Genomic DNA, 18,129 nt, shown 5'->3' on the forward strand with positions numbered 1-18,129 from the left:
ATTTCATTGGCTACTGGAGCACCTTCCAGCTCTCCAACTTGGTAATGCTGGGAGTCCAGATCCCATGCTCTTTCTACGATGCAGCCCTCTCTACATGACTCGTTACAGCACCAGAAATTCCTGTTTTGGAAGGGAAAGAGAACAAGCACCTACTGTGTGCCAGGCACTGTGCTAAACCCTTTGCAAAAATTATCTCATTTGATCCTCAAAACATCTTTGGGAGGGAGGTGGTGTTATTATGCCCATTTTACAGATGAGGAAACTGAGGCAGACAGCAGTTAAGTAGAGACTTGCTAGGGTGACACAGCAAATAAATACCTGAGGAGAGATTTGAACTCAGGCCTTCCAGATTCTGGGCCCAATGGCTCTATCCAATGGGCCACCTTGAAGCCTCAGCTACTTTGGCCAGAGCATAGAGTACAGGAAGGAGAGTAAGGTAACATAAGGCTAGAAAGGTAGTTTGGAGCCAACCGGTAGGGTACAGGGCATTCAGAGCCAGGCTGAGGAGTTTGGATTTTATTATAGAAGCACTGTCCATTTTACTGTAAAATCAGTGAAGGTTTTTAAGCCACAGAGTGACCTGGGCAGACCTAAGCAGACCTGAGCTTTAGGGAGATTTCAATTTCAGCTGTGTCTAGGACAGGTTGGAGGAGGCTAGGAAACTCGTCCGAATCTTATCATAATAGGAGAAAGCTAGATATCCCAGAGCAGGTGTTACACACATGTTAGTTAATAGCCTAGCTTTGTTATTTTAAATTAATAGCAATATCACACAAAGCAGAGAAAAAGAGATTTCTCTCTTCTGGGGTGTTCATGCAATATTATGCTTTTATTTGCCATTACTAGAATTACTTTGATATTATTTTAGGTGTTTTCATTATTTTAAAGTGTCTTGGGAGTCTAAAAGATAGCAGAGATTATGTATTTCATTCTCACCAGAACAGTCTAATCATAAATAGCTGCATGTTAATGCTTTTCTCGTTTAAGGTTTCTCTTTATGTTCTGTAAACAAGTAAGATTGATGCCTTGAAGACAACTGAAACCTCCCAGGTCATGAATTTCCAACATCAATGAATGCTCTTTTTCATTAGATTATTAAGTGTGAGAAAAAAGAAGCAAAAATATTTAAGTAATAAGCTGGAAGTATTATCTACAGTAGTGTAGCAGGCTTCAGTACAGTACTATTATAGGGTTTAGAGCCAGGGGACCTGAAAGGTTAAGTAAAAGCTTCTCATTTTACAGAGGAGGAAAGTGAGACTTACAAAAAGGAAGTGATTTGCCCAAGGTCACTGAACAGTAAGTGAAAGAGCTGGGCTTCAAACAGCAGGACTTTGAGTTCAAATCCAGGTCTAAATCAGTTGGGAAAATACAATATTTTTTAATTTCCAAAAGGGATTATGTGAATATTTAATTACTATTCAGTTAATTAATATTTAATGTATAATTAATATGAATATGTAATATGTGACCCCCCCCCAAATTACTCTGCTATCCAGTTCAATCTAACAAACATTTATTGACTGCCTATTATTACATTTGAAGGCTCTGGGGATACAAGACCAAAACCAAAACCAAAATGGTTCCTGACCTCAGAGAGCTTACATTCCACTGGGGGTACGTATTTCATATGACGTAGTGCCTGGATCATTGAAAACACTTAAATGCTCATTGACTTGACTTGAAAACATGGACATCGATAAGGATACGCAGGATTTGATGGGAAGAGAGGGAGTACTAACATCTAAGAGATCAAGAAAGGTTTCCTGAGGAAGGGCATGTTTGAGTATAGCTCTGAAGGAAGCCGGGGATCCTAAAAGAAAGAGAGGAAGAAGTCCACGGACTTGGGGAGTAGCCTGTGCAAAAGCACAGGTGGCTATGCAGGAGATCTGGGAAACATCAAATCAAGCCGAAGGGCCAGAGAGTCTCCGAAAGCTAGAGCTCGCTAGGTACGTGCGGGAAATTTCAATAAAGCAGATTCCTGCTCAATTTCTCATCATCGGGAAGATGTTCCTCCCTGTTACTTAGAGGTGACAACGTTGTGGGGATGACTTGTGAAGACCGTGAAGGGAGGCATTCCTTTCTTCCTTTAACCCGGCAAATTCCCTAGATAAATGTGACTCATGGTCATTATCACTTGCTGAGAAATTTTTTTTTAAATAACCTGTAGCCACTATTCTACGAGAACCTGCCAAGTTATAATTCATTTGGCTCCCTCCCTTACTAAAAGTAATTAACAATCTTCATTCCCTAAGGAAAAGTGATATCACCGGAGTTCCTGAAAGCAAGAGAACAAAGATTGTTTGACTTGACAGGGTGCTGTGGAAGCTCGGATGGTGGAAAATAAGACATTCTTGTTAAAGCCTCTAAAGCCATTTAATTTGAAAAGGTCTAAATCAATTGGGAACACAAAGTATTTTTTAATTTCCAGAAGGGATGTGAAAAATCAGAGAGGCTAGAAAAATAATCCCATACCTTGCAGAGAGAGATAGGGTTCTAGACCCAGCTCTAACATTTCTAGCTAGTACTTTGGACAAATCACTTCATTTTGAAACCTCAGTTTCCTCATCCTTGAAATGGAGGTAATAATAGTATATTAGTAGACTAATAATAACCTGTCCCACAGAGTTGTTATGAGGATCAAATGATCTAATGTGAAAGTATTTTATAAATCTTAAGGTGATATATAAATATCACTGGTTATTATTACAAACTCATCTTTGTTACATCTAAGCAGGTAGGAAATGGGCATGTGGAGAAAAGAATGCATTCTTATATTATTTTTTCTATTTTATTATTTATTCTTAGCAGAAAGTATTCTCATTTACTCAGGATTGTCCTTTATGAGGAAAGTAAGACAGAAATGGGATCTGAGCATCATAGAATGGATGCTTGGTCCTGCTCAGACCTCAGCAAGCAATTAACTTTATTCTAATTTCCAAATAAAATTTTTAGTTTACAGCATGACTGTGTACTAGCGGTTGTAATTCATGGAACCCAGTTTGGTATATGTAAATTCTATTCACATACCACATTTCACTGAAACTCATTAAAAATCACCGAAGGATGCCCATTGGAAAGCTTTTATTCCAGGGTGGACTTGTCAGGTCTTGCCAAGAGAACATGAGAATGTATGGTGGTACCTAGGAGAATTATTCCAAGCTTGATCTCGATTAGCCAGTGCCTTCTAAAGCTATTGAAGAGACAAACCAACAGACTGATGGATGCCTCCCTCCTCTTCTGCCCCCGCCCCATCCCATGCAATCCAGTCTACTGTGATGTTACCATTGGAGCATCCATGGTTGAAATGATTTATGCATAACTAGTGCATCCCTGGGTCTTTTGGAAAATAACAGCAGATATGGCTACAAATCAAAGTGACAAATAATGAGATGTGCCGCCCAGAAGTCTAAGGGTTTTTGCTGTCTTGGTGTCTTTCTCTTTAGCTTTCTATCCCTTTAAAAAGCCGGGCAGTTCTGCACTGTACAGTGGTATAGTAGCGTAAAAAGAACTAGGAGACCTGGGGAAATCCCAGCTCTTCCCTGTGACCTTGGTTAAATCCTTTCTCCTCTCTGGGCCTGATTCCTTATGTATAAAATTAACTCTAGAGCACCTCCCCACCCCCAACTTTAAATCTGTGATCTTTTTAGTTGTAAGAATTAACATAATTCTAGAATTAGAAAAGGACTCCAGTGATCATCTGATCAAATCCAGATCTGAACAAGAGAATCCCCTTTTACCACATCCCAGGCCAGTGGTCATTCAGCCTTTGAAGACTGCCATTGAGGGTGAAGCCACATCATCTCAAAGCAGACCCTTGAACTTGGGGTCACTCTAATCATTAGGAAGTATTTCCTGATATCAAGGGAAATGTGCCATTGGTAACAAATTGCCAAACTGATAATTAAACCTAATTGCAAAATAGTTTTCCCCAGGACCAGTTATTATAGTTCTCTGTGAATCCCCCTGAGGCCAGAGTGCTACACACAGAGGAACCTCTAGCCCAAGGCTGCCTTCTTATAGATGCCTACTCTCTGGCCAAAAGAAGATTATAGTGCAGGCAGTATGGACTGCTTACTTCTGCTGGCAGAATGATTCAAAGCAGCTGACCTAGTGAGAGTATGTCAGTAGCTTCATCTTCCTATGTGGGTAAAGTGTATGTTATTATTAATCTAGCGAGTGGGTGAAATAGAGGATGCCACTGTTAGTATAGTGAGGTGAAATCGTTGCTTATCGGTGCAGTCCAAATTAGGGGGCTGAATCCCACCTATTCACCTGACTGTTCAATCAATTAATCAATCCACCAACAATCATGTATTAAAGGCTCATTCTGTGCCAGGCACTGTCCAGTGTGCTGGGTGCTAGTGATAAACAGATAATAAAAAGGAAACTTTCTGCCCCCAGAGAGCTAACATTCTAAAAGACGTGTACACAGATGCATGTATATAAAGTAGAAGGGGAGTTCCCAGAGATCTATGAGTATGAAAGCCATATGACCAGTATTTTTTGTATATTAGGAAGTTGACTTAGGGCATGATTGTGAAGGCTGGACTGCAGAGAACCAAGATGGAGGCAGCAGGACCAGTGAGGGTATGATTCCATCCCTCTAGCAAGAGTTAATGAAGGCTGGAGCTGGGATGTGACAGTTCAGTTCAGTTCCAAGAAACGTTTAATGCCTACTCTGTTTACTAACTTAATTGCTAGATGTATTCCTTACAACTGGCAGTGAGATGACTTTTATATTTAGAAACTTCTTTCCCTTCTCCCCACCATTGGATTACCTTTAGGAATCAGCACTGGTCTTGTGATTTCACTGGTATTGGGAATTCCCAAGTAAGGAAACTCCCTTTACCAATGAAGGTCAGCATCTTCTACTATATAATAATAATAATAATAATAATAATAATAATAATAATAATAATAATAGCTAACATTTATGTAGCAATCCCTATGTATTAAGCATTGTGCTAAGGACTTTATAGTTATTACCTCCCTTGATTCTCATAAGAACCTGGGAGGCAGGCCCTATTATTATCCCCTTTTTACAGATGAAGAAACTAAGGCAAATAGCAGCTAAGTAACTTAGCAAGGATCACTCAGCTACCATGTGTATGAGCCTGGATTTGAACTTGTCTGCCTGACTCCAGGCCCAGCACTAACTGTGAGAGAAGTTAAGTGACTTTCTCAGGTCACACAGCCAGTATGAATAATAGCTAGCATTTATGTACAGCTTTGGGGCAGCTAGGTGGTACAGTGTATAGAGTGCTGGGCATGGAGTCAGGAAGATCTGAATTCAAATCTGGCCTCAGACACTAGCTGTGTGACCCTGGGCAAGTCACTTAACCCTGTTTGCCTCAGTTTCCTCATCTGTAAAATGATCTGGAGAAGGAAATGGCAAAGCACTCCAGTATCTTTGCCAAGAAAATGCCAAGTGGGAGTCATGAAGAGTCAGAAATGACTGAGATGACTAAACAACAAGGTTTGCAAAGTGCTTGACAAATGTTACCTCTTTTTTTTTCTTTTTGGTGAGGCGATTAGGGTTAAGTGACTTGCCCAGGATCATACAGCTGGTAAGTGTCAAGTGTCTGAGGCTGGATTTGAGCTCAGATCCTCCTGACTCCAAGGCTGAAGCACTATCCACTGCACCACCTAGCTGCCCCCTGAGGATTTTTTTTTTGGTTACCTCTCTTTATCCTCACAACAAGCCTGGGATGTAAGTGTTTTATAGATGTGGAAACTGAGGCAGAGGGCAAGTGACTTGCCCAGGGTTACACAACTAGTAAGTATCTAGGCCAGCTATGAACTCAGATCTTGTTGACGCCACTGTACCACCTAGCTGCCTTTTAAACTGAAGTCTTTGTCTTCACCACTATCCCTCTCTAGTTTACCACTAGGGTAAGAAAATCTCAACAGAGTCACTATCTTCTGGGCCTCCCTGCAGTATATACAGCACACCAGAGCTTAACACAGTGCCTGGAAAACAGTAGGGGCTTAATAAATGCTTACTGACTTTATTTGAAACCAGTAGTTTCAAATCCTTCTGGAACTTGTTACGATCTCAGATTTCTAGGATCACCCAGTTGGAAACTTGAGGGCAGGGACTTACTTCTTTTTGTCTTTGTATCCCCATCCAAAAGCGGCTAGGTGGTGCTACAGTGCACAGAGTATGCTGTGTGACCCTGGGCAAGTCACTTAACCCTATTCACCTCAGTTTTCTCATCTGTAAAATGAGCTGGAGAAGGAAATGGCAAACCACTCCAGTATTTTGGCCAAGAAAACCCCAGAGAGGGCCACAAAGAGTCAGACACAACTAAAATGACTAAACAACATCCCTACCCTAGCACCACGCTCATCAACAGAAAGAACTTACATGTTTGTTGACAGATTGGTTGACCTTACGGCTTATCTAAATAATACTAGCAAAGCACTTCATGTATATGTCATCTCATTTGATCCTCACATGCTACTCTTATTCCCATTTTACAGATGAAGAAACTGAGCTTGTGACTTGCTCAGGGTCACAAAGCTGATAGGTGTTTGACGTAGAATTTGAACTCTGGCCTTTCTTGGCTCTAGGTCTAGAACTCCAGCCACTGAACCACTAACTGCCTACAGTAGAAGCTACATCCAGCATTTCCTTGAGAGGGGGGGTCTCACCTCCTCCCTAGGCAGCCGGGTCCATTTTTGATAGCCTTGGAGGGCCTTTGTATTCCCAGAGCCTACACAGCTCTGGGTGCATGGTAGTGGCTGGCATCACCTCAGGCCACACAGCTAGTAAGTGTCAGAGAATCAGGATCTGAACTCAGGGCTTACCAACTCCTAGTTCAGCCCCCAAGCCATTATATTCACGTATTTCCTATTACTGTCTTGCCATATGTTCCTTGGAGCACTGTTTCTTTAAAAAGAAGAAAAAGACACGAAAAAAGAGAATTCTAGGATTCTAGGATCTTCCCTTTGCTGTCAGAACCTCCTCCATCTCTTCCCTCCCACCTCTATGGAGCCCACTTCCTCCTCCCCAACTAGTAATTACTTGGTAATCAAGTCACTTATTTATATACACAGTTAAAATTATAGGATCATTTTTCTCTAGGTTGGTTCTGTAAATTGAGTCAGGGGAGGTCCTGGGAGTATAATTCTTAGGACTGCTTTGATATAGTCTACATAGCGAAGAAACATGAAAATGGATTTGAAGCTGGATTTGAACTCCTGACTCCAGGAAACATAAAAATCTTAAAAATTGTATGGACCCTAGTGGTTAGAGCTCTGACCATCGAGAGAAGAAGGGCAGGGTTCATGTCTCATCTGTCCCACATGCTAGTTGTATGGTCATGGAGTAGTCCTTTGTGATCCTCTGCTCTCTCTCCTCTGTCTCTGGGCACCTCTAGCTCCCAGTGTTGTTGGGACGATCAAATGAGAAAATACTTGTAAAATGCTTAGCATAATGCCTGGCATACAGTGCTACAGAAATGTTAGTTATTGTATTATTTTTATTACAGCAGGGTAGCTGGCATCATGTACCCACCCTTATATTTGGGGAAGAGCCTTGGAGGAATCAGGAATGTAAATAAGTTTGGACTCACAGGGTTACTTGAAGTTGGTTGTGCTTGTAAGGACAAGACAAACAGAACGAAACACAAAATCAGTGAGGCTTGGCCAGGGGCCAGGGACCACAGGGCAGCTGAGGACTGGCACTTTTCTGGAGGAGGCAACAGCCATAATATGGCTGGCTTTCCCTGGAAACTCAGCTTGGTTGCCTGGCATCAGAGGAATCGCCTCCCCTGCTTGGAGGAGACTGTCCAGTCTACTTAGAGCCCTGGAGACAGAAGGCTCATTGTCACCATCCCCCCATTCCCCACCTTGGCAATGGCACTTCTAGAAAGAGCCCCTAGAATTGAATCATATCAGGGCTGGGAAATCATTTTGGAGCTTTGAATTCATCTCCTCCAAACCTTGACTTGTAAATGAGGAACTGAGATCCAGAGAGGCTCAGGGACTTCCCCAGAGTGTCATGGCTAATTTGGGAGAAAGCTAGGACTGACGCCCTAATGCTGAGTCCAACTTTTTTTTGGTCTGGACCATTGATTTCATTACTATGGAAAATCACCAGACTTCCAGAGCCAAGATGGCGGAGTAAGCAGTAAATCGCCATAACTCATTAATATGGGGAACCCCCTTTACCCAGAATGATTAGCACCTGCTCTGTGTTCTATAGCCTTGGAGAGAGGCTTGGGACTCAGACAGGGTCCCACAGTCAATCAGCCAATCAACTAAAAAAACCATTTATTAAGTTGTCCTAGGGTCTAAGGGTACAAATGTAATGAATGAAAAAATCCCTACTTACACGGAACTTACATGTGTCAAAGATAGGACTTTGACCAAGGCCAGCTCCTTAGAATAATTGGACAATAACAATAGTAGTGGTGACAACAACTAAAATTTTTTATAGCACTTTAAGATTTGCTAACTGCTGTAGAAGGGTTATCTTATTTAATCCTCACAAAAGCCTTGTGAGGTGTGTGCTTTTATCGTTCCCCTTTTACAGGCGAGGAAACTGAGGTTAGGAGAGATTAAGTGACTTGCCCAGGGTTCCACAGCCCTTATATGTCCAAGGCAGAATTTGAACTCAGGTCTTCCTGACTCCAGGCCAGATGCACTATCTTCTATTCTGCCTGGCTGTCTGGAAGCTATGCTGCACGGCCTCTCAAAATCAGAGATATGAAAATAGTAAATGAGCTTTGGACTGGGAGTCAGAAGGGTGAGGCTTTAACTTGGCTCTAGCACTACTGCCCTAGTAAGTTGGACAAGCCGCCGTTTGGCCTTATTTGTGATAAGATCTAATGTCTTTTCTAGATTTTTTGAGATTCTCTGGCTGTAAGTGAAGCCCCCTCTGAACCTGCCGGTGACTGCTGGCATATAGCCTGCATAGGTATCTAGGGCTCTGAGAGATTACAGGGTCACTAAGTCAGTCAGTCAATCAATTAAAAAAAAAACTTCACAGGAAACTCTTTGCAAAGTGCTTTCCATCTGTCCCTCCTTTTCTACCCGCCTGAACACTGAATTGAAAACAACTTCTCAGATTATTCATCATTTCCATCTTCCCAGTCGTTTTCTTTGCCTTAAGCAGAGTTGGCAAGGGGTGTCTTAGTACCAGAGCAATGCCATACCCAGGGCCGGGCCACCAGGGCTTTTTCCCTGGGGGCATCACAACGGAGCTGATAGCTACATTCCAGGCCATGCTTTTCCCCTGCAGAGGCAGACCCACTCTCTCCCTACATAAAAACAACAGGACAAGGCCTTGTGAAGAGAAATGGGACATAGTAGGGCAGAAATTAATGTGGATAAGATTGCTATCTCCACAGACGATGAAAACTCAGCTGGGTCTGGTCATAAAAAAATTCCCCCCTACAGCATCTGTTTATCACACACACACTTATCATGGTACCATTTGAAATGTTTAAAGAGTTTTGTGTAGAAACCGGAACCCGGGGGCTCAATATCTATGGGATATAAAATATGTGAAGCTTTGGCATGGAAATGCCAACATAAATTACCCAGGAACATGTTTTGTTCCCCAAGCTCTGTATTTCTCAACAGGACGAGACAAACCTTTGATCAGAAAACAAGGTGGTTGGAGGGATTCAACACCCTGAGGTCACATAATGGATTTAGTGGAAAGAGACCTGGGCCCCTAGTCAGTGGAGCTGGATTCGAATCCTGGTTCTTCTACTTACTCCCTCTGTGACCATGGGCAAGTCCCTTCCCCATTCTCCATTTCCCAATCATAAACGCCTGCCCTTACTGTCTGGCTCAGCGATCTCATTTCCTCCTGGCCTCCCAATATTTTGTTCCACTGACTATCTGGCTAGATGCTGCTTTCCAGACAAGGGCCCAACTCTTATACAAAGGCTTGGGGGGCTGCTTAGGGAGCATGGCTTTTCTATATAATTCTTAAGATCAACCTTCTGTAAAATGAAGCTCCCACTCCCCAAGTTACCTTGTATTTACTTTGTGTATATTTTTTGTATATACTTAGATGTGTATATATTGTTTCCTCCAATAAAATGTAAGATCTCCGGGGATAGGAATTGTATCGTTTCTACATTTGAATCCTCAGAGCCTACCCCAGTGCTTGGCACACAGTAGATGGTTAATACGTTGTGTGATTGATCGGCATAGACAGCTTAACTCTTACCTTTGTTTGGTTTTCTTCACATCGAGTTCTCTGGTCTCCCTCCCCCCACCAGAAACACTTTCCCATTGAGCCTTGAGATCTACTCTTATTCCTTGTGCCGCATGCATCCTCCAAGGGTGGGCTGGGATTAGTTTCACTTCAAGAAGTACAAAGCTGATTGTTAAATCTTCAATGTCAGCATTTGCCTCTCAGAAATTATCAAATGCTATGGATCAGGGTTTGTTTTTTGTTTTGTGATTGCCTAGACTTAAGAAAGTGGTGGAGAAATTGTTAAAGCAGATTAAACTTAAAAGTGTGTTGTGAGTACATTTATTTTTCCCCGGAAAGCCAGTTAAATACTTACTACTTAGTAAATCCACCCCTGTTTCTTACTCTTAAGTAAGAATTTAATATGATACCAACATGAGAAAGTTCTTTGATTTGTTGACCTAGAATGGGAATTCCCTCCACCAACACAGATGGGAACTGTCTATAATTTATTAGATAAGTTAAGGGAGTTTCCTGAGGCACAGAGAAGCTCAGTTACCTGGCCAAGGTCACAAAGCTAGTAAATGACAGAGGCAGGATTTGAACCCAGGTCTTTTTGATACCAAACCCAACCCTCTAATCTACTATGCCATTCAAGTTGTCTGTAAAAAGGAGGTATTAAGAATACGAAGAAATAAAGATTACTGAGTAAAAGAGGGAGATGGTTAGGACCGGGAATTGAAAGAGCCTTCAACATTGAGACGGTTAGAGAGACTAAATATTTACTCAAATGCTCATGGGCATTCTTGGCAGAAAGGAATTTGGGCACCATTGAACTAAAGCCAGCAGGAGGTTGCCTTTAAAAACTCTACGTGTTTACTTTTGGGTGGCTTGCCCTCACTGGAAGGTTATGCATTGACTCCCATAGCTTCTGTCCAGGGATTGCCTCCTTCTGGAGCCAGACCTAGAGGACTGAGTCCCTAAGAGTCATGAAAGGAGGTGATACATATGTAAGGCCAAAGTAAGACAATGCCAAGCTGCTTTTCATGAAATCAAGTCAGGTGGCCCAGATGACCCTTCAGGCCCTGAAAAAATGGGCAGATGTGATTGATATTTGAAAGATCATGTGAAAAAGGAGAGGAACCACAATACTGGAAAAGAAATGTCCTGATATCTGGGGGCAGGGGGAGGAGAAAGGGAAGAGAATAGTTAACAAACTAGAGTCCAGTGAACTTGACTTCGATTCCTGGGAAAAATCTGGAACAGGTCATTAATGAGATGGTGTTGCATTGCATATTTGTAGGCACACCCGGCCAGGGAGATATTTTGAAGCCCTGGGGGAAGCAGGGTTGAGGCTTCTCAGTTTCTCTCAAACATCTTCATGTGTTCTGATCTATATCTTGCCACTGGGCCCAGATGGCTCGGGAGGAGAAAGGGAGGCTGGTGACTTTGCACAGCCCTCCTTCACTTAAATCCAGTTCTCTTGCAGGTCATAGCAGCACCTCCCTGACATCATGGTCCTCTTTGAGAACAAGGGACAAACGATAACAACTTAAGTGACTGCCTCCACGGACCCTGGCCAAGGCTGGCTCTGCTTTCTCCAAGTTACCTTAGCCTTTAGCTACATCTTTTCATTAGGATGGGAGAGCGACTGCACTCCCCACCCACACCCCCAACTTACCCTTGTGGGAGAAAGACTCTCATAGACATTATCTGACCCCCTACCTGATTCCCAGCTCCCAGATGAGCTTGGAGATGGCTGACAGGGGCTTTTACCTTTTCCTAGGGGTAATCGCCCTGCACAGTGCGGTGATGAATGTCTTTCCTGAAATAGCATTACCTCGCCATCTTTAGGGATGACCAGCAAATTGGCAAGGGAAGGAAGGGGTTCAGATCTTTTACTTGTAAAAGAGGCACAGGGCTGCCTAATTCGTGGCTAAACATCCTGGCAACATCTGCCTTCTCGCTACAGATGCCTTCCTCTTGTCTGTGCCTGCTCTCAGAAGCGTGAAAAGCAACAGCAGTAACCTTCTCTTCAGCTACCTGACCTTGGCCAAAGCCTATGACTTCCCGGCATCCCCGAGTCTGTGAGTCTGGAGGTAGGGATTGCCTGGGACAGCTGGCATGTTTGGGAAGCCGATGCCTTTTTGTTACACTTGTCACACCAACAGGAACAAAATGCCCGAAGCCATTTTGTCACAGAATTATGTGTCCTTTTTGGGAGCTCAGAACATTCACGGGCTTGGTAACAGTGGACACCTAGCGGGCTTAGGAAGAATGATTTTCAATTAAGGCAAAGGAGCTGGGGAGGGAAAACTCGGGGTGAGGGGTGGGGAGGAAAGATGACCACTCTTCCTAAGAGAAAAATGTAGGACTGGGAGATTTCTTTCTTCTTACAAAGATAAAGAAGCAAAAGTAATTGGTAATTTGGCTAGGGGAAATTTTACTATCAAAATGCAAAGGAAGACTGGAATTGCAGTTGGACCACAGACAAGATCATAGGAATTAGAGCTAGAGATGAGATTTTTTAAAAATCTTTTTTCTATTTTCTAATTTTACTTTTTAATTTTTTTTTTTAGGCAATTGGGGTTAAGTGACTTGCCCAGGGTCACACAGCTAGTTTGGTCTAAGGCCAGATTTAAACTTAGGTCCTCCTGACTTTAGGGCCAGCACTCTAGCTGCCCTCATCATACTTAAAAAAAAATTTTTTTTAGCTCCCTCTTTTTATAGCCACCCAAAGAGACTCTGGGTATGAACACTTCACGATAATCTGGTGAACGTATCACTTCGGGGTTGAGCGGAAAAAGGGCTGGTCTTAGAGTCAGAAGAGACCTAGATTTGGATCGTCATCATAATACCAGCAAGCACTCATACGGTGTTTTAAGGTTTACTAAGTGCTTTAAAAATATCACAACAATCCTGGGGGGGTAGATGCTGTTATTGTCCCCATTTTGCAGTTGAGGTAAAAAAAGCAGGCAGCATTCAAGTGACTTGCCAGCTGGTGATGGTCTAAAGCTGGATTTGAACTCAGGGCTTCCTGACTCCAGGGTCAGCACTCTATCCACTAGGCCACTTAGCTGGCTCACACACGTGGTGTTATGGAGAGGGCAATGGATTTGGAATCAGAGGACCTGGGTTTTAATCCTGTCTCTCCTACTTAGTACCTTGGAGACTTCGGGTAAGTCATTCAAACTCTCTGAGCCAGAGGCATCCTCATCCAAAACATGACAAGGTTGGACTTGACTATCTCTAAGGTCCAGCTCTGATTTCAGACCTAAATGCTCCTCAGCACCCAAACTATGCCCTCCCTTCCCAGCATCTGAAGAAAGAAAGGTGGCCTCTCTGGAGGTCCTGACAAATACTCTTTTCCAGGAGCAGCTAGGTGGCGCAGTGGATAGAGCACTGGCCCTGAAGTCAGGAGGACCCGAGTTCAAATCTGGCCTCAGACCAAACACTTGACGCTTACTAGCGTCACTTACTAGCAAGTCACTTATCCCCAATTGCCTGAAAGAAAGAAAAGGACAAATACTCTTTTCCCTGCCCTCCATCTTCGTGATTGGGCTGAAGTCAGGGGAGGGGCAGGGAAAAAGGCAGGACACAAAGGCAGGAGCCAGAGGGCTTGGTGGGGCCATGAGAAATCTTACAGGAGGAAAGTTCAGGGTGTCCCCATGGAGAAAACCGTTCACGTGTCTCTAGCCAGATGTGCAAGCGGAGATGGGGAAATTGTGCTAATTTGCAAGTTTGCCCAGGGGATATGGCTGTGTCATTTTCTCTATAGCAAAGTGGGCTGCTGCTGGCTGCTGGGATGGAATTTCATCCTGGACTGTGCTCCTGATGACTCAGGAAAATGGCCAATATGGTGAGCGAAGCCAGGAAGGAGCAGGGGCTCACCCAGTTCTGCTGAGGAAGGAAGAGAGATGTAGCACAACTGGGGAGAAAATCCTGGGAAGAAGGCATTGGTGCATTCAGAAACCCATTGGGCTTAGAGGATTTCCTTGGCTGTCCTCCCTGGCTTCCCTCAGAACCTACAGCAGTCTCTCTATGGCATCATGATGCAGGCATACCACAGGATCACAGGTTTGGGGCTAGTAGGGGCCACCAAGGCCGAATAGCTTTCCCTCCCCACATTGTATAGAAGAGGAAGCCTGACACTCAGAGACATTAGGTGACTTGTCCACAGCCAGTATGTGACTGAGGCAGGTTTCTATTGAACTCAGAGCTTCCTGAATCCCAGGCCAGATCTTCATCCATTCTACCGATGGTGCCCATTTTTTTTCCTAGTCCATGTAGCTCCTTTCCTTCAGAGACATCAGTGAGGCAGATGGTCCAAATAACTTCATAAACAGATCCTGGAGGCTTAGGAAATGCATTCAGACTTTTGATTTTTTCCAAATGCTTCCTAAAAATGTGAAGTCAAGGGCTAGGGGAAGGGGGATGGATTTCAGATGTGAAATCTGCTGAATAATAGAGGTAGAAAAGGCCCTTGAGAGATCACCTAATTCATAACCTTCCCGCCCGTTCATCCAAAAAAGAATTATACACAAAATGTTATAAACAATATGTGTCTTATGACCCCACTATGCCATTACTAGGCCTGTATTGAAAAAAAAAAAGGAAGAAAGGGGAAAATCTATATGTATGAAATGTATGAAATTATTTATAGGAGCTCTTTTTGTGGTGGTAAAAGTGGGAAACTAAGGGGGTGCCAATCAACTGAGGAATGACTGAATAAGTTGTGATATATGAATATTGGTCAGTCAGTCAATAAACATTTATTAAGGATTTACTATGTACCAGGCCTAGGGGATTCAAAAGACACAAAAGGTTGTCCCTGCCCTCAAGTAACTTATAGCCTGATGGGGTAGACAATTCGCAAACAAATACTAATAAAAATAATGTGGTTATGCTTCAGCAAAAAGTGCTGAAGAAATGTTAAATAATGTAAGACATGCCCCTTAAATTCGGTTAGTTAATTCTACTTTTTTTTTCTGGTTCAGTTCAATTTAACAAGTGTTTATTTATTGACTCTGTGTGCAAGATGCTGTGGTCGTCAATAGGGTTACAATGACAAAAAAAAAAAGAGTCCCTGCCCTCACTGAGTTTATGGGCTCCTAGAAACATACAAGTACAAGCTTCTTGGGCCCAAAGCATTCGTCATTAACCCTTGTGAACTCTTGTTCATTAGAGAAATATTGCCCATTAATCCCAAGGCCAGTTGATATATTTCACATTTATTAGAAATTTAATAACCATCTTATTTTTCAATCCTTCCATGGATCTGTGATCTCTTATTGATGTGAGTATTCCTTCTATCCATGCATATCACAGTCCATCTATGCCTTGTCATACTGTGATTCTTTATCATTCTATTTTTGTTTTGTTTTGTTTTCAGGCAGTTGGGGTTAAGTGATTTGCCCAGGGTCACACAGCTAGTAAGTGTCAAGTGTTTGGTCTGAGGTCAGGTTTGAACTCAGGTCTTCCTGACTTCAGGGCCGGTGCTCTATCCACTGTGCCACCTAGCTGCTCCTTCATGCTGTGATTGTTGCCCATGCTCTACCCTTTCCCTTCCTCTTCTCCCCTTCCTTCCCCTTCTCCTTCCCTTCCTTTTGCGTTCTCTCCCTTCCCCTTCCCTTTCCTCCCTTCCTCTCCCCTTCCCTTTTCTTTCTTTCCCCTCCCCTTCCCTCCCTCCCCTTCCCCTCTTCTTCCTTCCCCTTCCCCCTCTCTTCCCTTCACTCTAGGTGTAGTCAATGTGCATACATTTATGACAGGAAAGTGTGTTTTCCTCTGGTAGTCCTCTGGAGCCAATATTGGTAACTGCTTTTAATCCAAGTTGCTGGTTTCATCTTGTCTAGGTCTTTCTTTATTTCTTCTGGGTTTCATTTTTTTTTTTTTTAGTTTTTAGGCAATTGGGGTTAAGTGCCTTGCTTAGGGTCACACAGCTAGTAAGTGTCAAGTGTTTGGTCTGAGGCTGGATTTGAACTCAGGTTCTCCTGACTTCAAGGTCAGTGCTCTATCCACTGCACCACCCAGCTGCCCCTCTGGGTTCCATTTTTAAGAAGCAGGGTTGCATAAAGGATAGAATGCTGGGTTGCTGAGTCAGAAAGATCCACATTCCAAACTCACCTTTGACACCATTCTTGCCTTGTGTGACTCATGACAGGTCACTTAACCTCTCAGCTATTTCCATGGGACTTTCTCTACCAAACCCAATCTACTTTGGTGCAAAGTCAGAGATCTTTTGGGGGTAGTTTCATATTTATCAATTTTCCTGCATCATGATATTCCATTACATCAATATACCATCATTTATTCAGCCATTCTATTCAGCCGTAGTTTTCCCCCCAGGATTGAGATTTTTCTCTCTTACAAATAAAGTGAACATTTTTCTACAAATGACAGCTGATGTTTTTTAAAATAAAAGTGTCATGCAGAGAAGATTCTCGGAGTCTTCTGAGAGTTTAAATGCAACAATAACGATTTCTTTTCTTTAGGGAGGTGAAAATTTCTATCAGGAAAAAGCTGTTTGTAGGGAGCAAGAAATGCTAATCCCCCAAAAAGTCAGATAGGAGAGACCCTGCAACCTGGAGACACCAACATATCATCTTTTGGGCCTTATGGGTGAGGGACTGAAGAAATACCGTCTTCCCCTACCCTCATCCCACAAACCTGCTCCCCTCCCAAAGGAGTAACTTCATCCGATTTTAGCTATGGGGAAAGAAAGCAATAAAAACAGGGATGGTTGACTAAGGGAGGGATCCTTAATAATACTAGCTGATGAGGGCCTCACCAGTTGTCCTGACTTTTATTAGGCCACTGGACTTTGATGACTCTTGGGGAGAGAGTGAGGCTGACAACTTTGCGCAGCTCTGCCTCACTTAAATCCAGTTCACACCCGAGTCAAGACATCACCCCATGATGTCATCGGTCCTCTTCTGGAATGAAGGATAAACAACAACACTTTAGGCACATCTCTCTTCAGCACTCAGCTCCATTCTTAGAGAGGCAGCTAATGTAGTGGATAAGCTTTGTATTCAAGTCCTGCCATTGACGCATAATATTTGTTTTGAGACCTAGGTCATTTAACCGCACAGTCCCACAGCCTCTAAAGACTGTAAGTTACAAATAAGTTGTCTATCACCAGTGCAGGTAAAATTGTAGGTTTAGTCCAAAAGAATCCCTATTTTACACACAAGGGAACTCAGGATATAACTGAAAATGCATCTGGACCTGTCAAATTGTGACTTTAATGCAAGGGATGAAATTAACCTTCATGTTCTAAGTCTATCTGTTCAAAGAAGAAAGAGTAAGCTTATAGTATTACTACTCTCTATCTTAAGCTAGGGCTTCAAGGATAATTCAATTCAGTTCAATTCAACAAGTCTCTTTAAGCACCTACTAGATCATTAGAGGAAGCTAGATGGGGCAGTGCATAGAGCACTGGGTCTGGGGTCAGGTAGACTTCAAATCCAGCCCAAGATACTTACTAGCTGTGTGACCTTGGGCAAGTCACTTAACCTCTGTCTGCCCCAGTTTCCTCAAATGTGAAGTGGGGATAACAATAGTACTTACCTCCCAGGGTTGCGGTGAGGATCAGATGAGATAAGATATGTACAGCACTCTATGACCCTCAAAGCCCTATATAAATGCCACTTACTAGTTGTCATTATTATCATTATTATTTTTTGTTTGTTTGTTTTAGTGAGGCAATTGGGGTTAAGTGACTTGCCCAGAGTCACACGGCTAGTGAGTGTTATGTGTTTGAGGCTGGATTTGAACTCAGGTCCTCCTGACTCCAGGGCCGGTGCTCTATCCACTGTACCACCTAGCTGCCCCTGCTATTATTATTATCATAGGATTTAGAACTGGAAGGTGCCCTGGAAATCACTAAGTACTACCCCCTCATTTTACAGGTGAAGAAACTGAGTTAATTTCCTTGTCCAAGGTCACTTAGGAAGTTGCTGAAGGGAGACTAG

Source organism: Phascolarctos cinereus, unplaced genomic scaffold (genome assembly GCF_003287225.1).
Source record: "Phascolarctos cinereus isolate Bilbo 61053 unplaced genomic scaffold, phaCin_HiC Scaffold_1;HRSCAF=81, whole genome shotgun sequence".
NCBI lineage: Eukaryota > Metazoa > Chordata > Mammalia > Diprotodontia > Phascolarctidae > Phascolarctos > Phascolarctos cinereus.